The following is a 6,000-nucleotide window of genomic DNA, read 5'->3' as shown; positions in this document are numbered from 1 at the left end:
GTGTAAAAGGAGCGTCTTATAGAGGCGGAGCTTCTCTGAGGTAAAGACGGACAGATGCCTGATTGACGTATGAGGATGTTTGGTGACAGCAGCTGCATGTCCACGTGTTCCTCCTTCAGCTTTGCCGCCATGTTTCTGTGGCCGACCTTGTTTGTGTTTTCCAGGCGATGCCCATCCTGGAGCGATCCGAGGACACGGCCGAGCCGCCGTGAGCACTTTGTCTGTGTTTAGAGCTCTCTGCTCGACTGACTTTTGGCCAGATGTGTCATATTTTCAGAGGCATCCATTGTGAAAGCTTTTAATCTTATGCCACCTTTCACCATGTGCCAGCATTTCAAACCACAGAGGAGAGCACCGCCGTTTACAGTCTGACCTTTGTTCTGCACGATATGAACTGTACGTGGATGAACTGTACAGCTGTGACTTCTTTGCTTGGCAGCTTCCAGAACATTTTACTTGGTTTGCGAGCAGAAGCCAGTCTGTCAGCTCTGCATCATCTCCGGCAAATGCAGCGGTATCGTATGAACCCACCAACGCCAAACGTGTCCGAGCGTGTTGGGCTCCAAACCTGCGCTCTTTACCGCCAGGTCAGAGACACCTCGCTGACTCACTGGTTACCTACAGTTAACTGGACTCCTAAGTAGGCCGGTAGTGGCCCCCGGGCCATATGTTTGACACCCCTGAACTAAAGCGTCTCTGTAACGGAGACGAGGACTCGCTGGATGATTTAATGATGTCAGCAAATGCTTTTGGCTGTTTTCTTTAAACAACAAGGCTTTAGAAGTGATATGAGGCAGGTTATCTTTCCATCGGGCCTTGCTCACAGGTCAGGGAGGGGCGTGGCCTGCAACATGACTGTGCTCAGGTCAGCCTCGGCTTGACCCTTTCACTGCTACGCCACCCAGACGTGGCGAGCAAACAAAGCAAACACAAACTGCTGCAGACGCACACACAGGTGACGTGTTTAGTGTTGACGTTGATTAACAGGTTTGATATCTCTGTGATTTTTGCTTCTTTTGGATGATAACACGGGGGAGACACTGAAACTGCACTGATTAACATTTACATCCCTGCAAAATGGCACGCTCTCCACTGTCCAAAAAGAAGCTCTCAGAGTTATTGAAGAGGTGAATTAATCACTGTATTCCCGCTGCACAAAGGTAAAGGGCAGGGATGGAAATGGACGGGGACAGTGGAAGCATCGTTGGACTTGCATTAAAAAAGCGAGGAGGACAAATCTGTTACGCAACATGCCAAAGTATTGCACTATTACAGAGGGCTGAAAGCCTTGCATAACTCAACAATCCAACCCACCCGTCACATTTACTGTACATTAGTGAGCCTGCAGAGCCGTTCTCATCACTTAGGAGCTGAAAAACCCAGTTCTGACAAGTGGCCCCCATCCTTTTTCTCTGGCACATTGCAGAAATCTAGTACCACTCAGAGAGGGCACAGTGGGTTATTTCAGTCCCTCCTGTGTGCTGCATGTAGGCGACAATATCCAGCAGAGAAGCTGGTTGATCTGTAGAGGTGGAGCACTCGCTCAGCTTCCTCCACAGAGTCGTATCTGTATCCGGAACAGCTTGCATCTTTGGGGCTATTTTTAAGAAGCAGTGGACGCTTTCAGAAGCTGTTCGCTGGTAAATTTGGAACAGATCGAGGAGACTACGGAGCTGCAGAGGTTTGCTGTGGTTAGGACTGATAGTCGAGACAAACATGAGCTGCTGCTGAGCTCAGTAACACTTTCCTGCTAAGTTTATGGTCTCAGTCTGACTGAACCAAACACGAGGTCCATCGATGAACATTGTACATTTGTTTTGCCCACTAGGGGTCGCTGCAACAAACTCAGAAGCAGAGTCAGGAATCACGTGGCAGACGTATGACTCGTGAGGCAAGATTTAATCTTAAACACAGACTTCATTGGTGGCGACAGATGGAGTAAACCATAACAGAGCAGAACAGGAGCAAACTGAGGGTTTAAATACACAAGAAAAGTTCAGGGGAGGATGGAGACACCTGGTGAAACACAGCTAAACTAAATCTACCTGATGAGACCAGAGGAAGAAACTGAACATAAGACTCACAGGAAGTAACAGACATACAAACCTGATCTAAACAGGGGAGCACAGAGACTGAAACAAAGATCTCCAACAGGTTCTCCTGGACAACGCAGGTGAGCCTCATTAGCTCACAATGCTTCCATGCAGCATGTCAGGCTTTCTTGAGGGAGTTGACAGGGGAGACAGAAAGAAATCACAAAAGAAGGTGAAACTAGAATACACACAGAGGATATATATCAGTGACCATCTCACTCAAACATCATGAACTCATGAAGCTCACTGGGATGAAGAACATTAGCATTCATTTGGAGCTGTGTTCCTGTCTGATATTTACTCTAATCCGTCTGTTTCGGTGCATCACCTCTGACTCTTCAGCTTCTAAATTCCAGAGTTCAGAGAGGATTTTCTTTACATGAGTCTTTTCAGTGAAAATGACTCCCTGCTGCTGCAGGAAAAGGCTGATACAGCAGCGAGGCTCAACCAGACAGCAAAGCGGTCAAATTAATGATGCAAAGGAGCCTCAGATCAGCTGAGCCGAGATAAAATCTCACGGTGTATTAGTCTAAGTGGCAAACTTTCCACAACACATCTTTTAAAAATATATTTATTACCTAAAAAGACAGAAACCTAAGCACACTAATGTTAAAAAGTAAGAGAGAAAATGTCTCGATCCAATCACTTAATCCTTAAAGCATTCTTGTAAAAACAAAAGCGTCCTGTTCATGCCCGAGTCTGAAAAGTTGATTTTACACAATGATGTTTTTAGAAAACATGAGCTGAGCGCTCGCCACGCCGGGCTCCTTTTTTGTGTCTTTATTTCCTCACATCTCAGTGAAACTGTCCTCTGTTGTAACCAGAGAACATGGCCGTCGTCCAGTGGCTTAATTATATTATACTCATGTAAATGACATTTAAAGCTAAGACTCTATGTTCATTTTAAATCTGAGATACATAAATATGAAGCAGGTCCACATTTGAACACATGCATTACATCTGAACCAGCACCAAGAAGGTTAGCTTGGATCTGAACCCCACTGAGTGTCCTCACTGTTGTGAGGAGGCACAGAAACCTGCAGCTGTAAAGCAGCTGCAGAGATTTTGGAGAAAAAGTGGTCAACAGATTTTTTTTCTGACTTTGGTAAATGTTAAAATTAAATTTTTTGTATTTCAATAAATTTTTGAAATACTGCTTCTCATATAAATGCATTCAGTTTAATCATGTTAAATTAATAACAGCAATATCCTTTATGTTCACATGAACCACGTCTTATAAAACCCCATCCTCTTCCTCGTCATCTCAAGCCTCTTCCCCTGAAATGAAGTCAGGGCTGCAACTCACGAAAACGTCCTCATTTATTCCCAGTAATGCTGCTGTTACTGATTGTCAGGGGAGTGGATACTGTCTCCAGACAGCTACACAGCAACAACAGCTGGTTATAAGCTAACATTATGCTAGCTAATGCTAGTTAGTCTAGTAAAAATCAGTCTTCACCTCTAATAAACAGTTTGATTACGTTCTCATATTGTATGAGAGTTTTTAACTGAGCGTCAGCGACTGACAAAGAAAGTTTAACCAGTGCCAGCTAACAGCAGCTAACTTCAGCTAACAGCAGCTAACAGCAGCTCTAACAGCAGCTAACTCCAGCTAACTCCAGCTCTAACAGCAGCTAACTCCAGCTCTAACAGCAGCTAACTTCAGCTCTAACAGCAGCCAACAGCAGCTAACTTCAGCTCTAACAGCAGCTAACTTCAGCTCTAACAGCAGCTCTAACAGCAGCTCTAACAGCAGCTCTAACAGCAGCTAACAGCAGCTCCAACAGCTGCTAACTTCAGCTCTAACAGCAGCTAACTTCAGCTCTAACAGCAGCTCTAACAGCAGCTAACTTCAGCTCTAACAGCAGCTCTAACAGCAGCTAACAGCAGCTCCAACAGCTGCTAACTTCAGCTCTAACAGCAGCTAACTTCAGCTCTAACAGCAGCTAACAGCAGCTAACTTCAGCTAACAGCAGATGTAGCGTACTGACAGCCTACACTCACTACAGATGAAGGGCAGCCAGATTTGTACGGTAGCTCGGTTACATACAGAACTCAGCTGACTCAAATCTACAATCTACTGACATCTAGTGATGAGAATTTACACGCTGCAAGTTTAAATACCTGCTTTTATTTTTATTGACAGTTTTTATTAATTAATTTGTTTTTATTATTTTAATAGCGTTAATGTTTTTGTTGTTGTTTTTCAAACTTGTTTCTTGTAACTTAATGGTTGTTAGTGGTTTTTAATTCGTCTTAAGCCTGTAATGACATCTCAGTTGCCTTTGTTGACATTGCATATGTCAGTATGCAATGTCCATGACTGTTTTTTTTTTCAGACATCATTACTTTAGCATGTGGAGTGTGATTTAGACGGACGTTAACCTGCAGACTCACAACGTGAAAATCTTCATCGTGTCAGAGGAGCTCTTGTTTTTGCTCTTCGTGAGAAAACTTGAGCACTTTTCTGTCCCGGCTTTGCTGCGAGCTGCCAGCACCTGGGAAGCGTTGGATATGTTGCAAGCTACTGTGAGAATCCCAAACAGTGAAACTGAGCCCTCTGAGCAACACTGCTGCTGATCCCCCACATGTTCCAGAGAGAGGGGTCTTTCTGGGGCACTGACACCGGATCCCACCTCTCGGTCCTGGGACAGGGATCGGGGCCAGTGGGGGGTTGTGGTGGAACTGGAGGGTAAGGCAGGGACGGGGAAGGGTGGGGGGGTGAGAGAATGGATTGTCCACGGGTGCTTGGGAAGCAGAGGAATATGAGGGGGTATTACCGCCCAGCACAGCAGCCAGATGGACAGCAGATGACTTTTTGTTCTTCCAAACACTCTGCAGGCTGGGGGAGGAAGAGGAGGAAGAGGAAGATGAGCTGGGCAGGAGGGAGGGGGGAGAGGAGAAAGGCTTAAGTGAAAGTTTTGGTTTTACAAGGCAGCTTTTTTCCCTCTCTGGATCATAAAATGTTCATCAAATCCATTTGTGTGTCCCAACATGTGGTGCTGTGAAAGAAATCCCCCCCTCTGCATTTTTATTGAATCCTTCACCTTAACTTAACTGTGAGGTTTGACTCATGTTTACCGGCCTCTGAATCTCAGGACAAAACACGGCCCCGACTCTCAAATTAGAACCTGGTCACCGTCAAACAGCGAGGACACCATCACAGGAGGGAGAGCTGCTGCCAGTCTGCCCTCTGCTGCTGTGAACCACATCTGTACTGAGTCTGCATCACATCTGTACCAGCGCCTCAGCAGGTCTGTGCTGCCCCCTGGTGGTCCAGAAAACCAGTCACAGCTTTTTCCAGTCACCTCAGCAGGTGTTTAAGAAATGTTTATCCTGATCTGGAGCCTGTGCAGTATGCAAATATATGGTGACGTGCACATTATCTGAGGTACAACAGTGCAAACGCAACACGGCTGCTTTGTTCTGTGTGATGCAAAGTGAGAAAAAGCCGCCTGCGAGTGGCTGTTTACAGGTCAGTAAATATCAGGACATTATAAAAGCTCTGGAGGCAGTTAGTCCAGGGTCTAAATGTTCAACCTATGATAGCTTAAAGTTTTTGGTGTTTTTGTATTTTTAGGATTATTTCTTGTGTTTGTGTGTATATTAGAGGTCTTCAGAACGATGTTTAGAATCCCCAGATACGTCCCCATCAAAAGTTTAAGACCACTTGAAAAATGACAAAAAATCATATTTTGCATGCTTGGATTTTAACAAGGTTCCAAATCGAGCTTCAACGTGCAACAAGAAGCGACAGGAGTGAGACACAACATTTTTTTAAACATGCAGTTTATTAAATACAACACTTGTTTTTACAGCTGATCAAAGGTTTAGGACGCATACCTTTAAAAGGACAAATCTGTGCAGAAATGTGGATTCACTGTGATTTTCTGTCAGGTAGTCGCAC

The sequence above is a fragment of the Neolamprologus multifasciatus genome, chromosome 1 (assembly GCF_963576455.1).
Source record: "Neolamprologus multifasciatus chromosome 1, fNeoMul1.2, whole genome shotgun sequence".
In the NCBI taxonomy this organism is placed as follows: domain Eukaryota; kingdom Metazoa; phylum Chordata; class Actinopteri; order Cichliformes; family Cichlidae; genus Neolamprologus; species Neolamprologus multifasciatus.
This window is presented reverse-complemented; position numbering follows the sequence as displayed.